The sequence below is a fragment of the Schistocerca serialis genome, chromosome 5, assembly GCF_023864345.2.
Source record: "Schistocerca serialis cubense isolate TAMUIC-IGC-003099 chromosome 5, iqSchSeri2.2, whole genome shotgun sequence".
In the NCBI taxonomy this organism is placed as follows: domain Eukaryota; kingdom Metazoa; phylum Arthropoda; class Insecta; order Orthoptera; family Acrididae; genus Schistocerca; species Schistocerca serialis.
The window spans coordinates 114815614-114817066 of record NC_064642.1 but is presented as its reverse complement, the minus strand read 5'-3'; positions in this window follow the sequence as shown (position 1 = coordinate 114817066).

The window sequence follows — 1453 nt, the reverse complement described above, 5'->3', positions numbered from 1 at the left end:
GAGGTACCATCTTGTGAAGTGAATGCAACTTTTGGCTGCCTATCTCATCACTCTCAGAGGTCGATTCCTGGAGCACCGTCTGTGGTACCTTGGTTCTTGTAAGACATATGTGTTTTAAAAGGAGGTCTGATGGCCAGTAGTTCGGTGTAACGCTCCTGCAGTCCACGACTTCTGCGGGTATAATCTGCCTCAGTATCCTTTATGGAACTTATGTAATGGTCCTTGTGTTTTATTATTGTGTTATTTATTACAATACCTTGTAATGCCTACAATAAAGGTTATATATGCCTAGTTAATAATTCTGGTCGCGTTCTGTAATAAATGTAGTAGTGTAGTGTTCAGTGGATGTTAAGAGTTGTGTTACAAAGTTTACCATCACCTTATTTTACCCATATGGTGATCAGTTGCTTGTTTTATAGTTAACCTTTGCTATTGTATTTGCTATTTTATAGCAGATTTCTAAATTTTTTTTATATTATTGCCGTTCCTGGCGTGTAAGGCCTTAAACCGTGATTGTGGTCATTTGCCTTAAAATTCTAATTTGGTAGTTGTATTTACGCAGTAAGCCTTTACAGACTTGTTTACTGCCATTCCTGCCGTCTGATGTTTTCTGCTGTGTTTGTGGCGACTTCCCCTTCATATTTCAATACCTGTTAAATCGTAAACTGAAGCGAGTTCTTAAACAATTCTTAATTTATTGCCATTCCTGGCGTGTAAGGCCTTCTGCCCAGATCGCAGTGGCTTGCATTTAAAACATTATCTGCTGTAACTGTATTTACTGGTGATTTGCTAAATTGTAACTCACTGAAAACACTATTATTTTCACAGTTGTTTATTCCTTCATTAATAACGTGTGGTATTTTTATTTATTGTTGAGTCTGGAATTACTGGTTTAAAATAAATCGTAACTGTAAAAGGCCACCAATAGTAACTGATTACGACCCTGTCAACAATCGTAACCGAATCCTGCCTTCCCTTGACTACTAAGTTACATAACACACTAGGTTTTTATTTGTCGGAACACTTAAAGGAACATGTGTACATCCACCCTTGGATGTACACGACCTAGTACCTCGCATCGATGCTGCTTCGGCATGGTGGACACAGGTGCGTTGTGTAGGATCCAGCAAAGTATGATCCATCGAGTGGAAAAGTGTTTGCAAATGCAAGGTGGTCACTATGAACTTCTGCTCTAAAGTGAACATTACTCGTGCAATTGTGTGCCAGCTCTGTGAAGATAAGACTAGAGGTCAGACATACAGAAAGGAATTGTTCGCAGCATAACGCGCAATCTAATGCAGCGTGCTTAATGTTTCTTTACACCTCGTTGGATGCAGACGATGTTCCTGTATCCTTTATTATTTTTATTTGCTCATTTATATAATTTATGTCTTAATGTTTAAATAAAGATAACAGTAACAGACAGACAAACACAAGATACCGCATCGTGGAG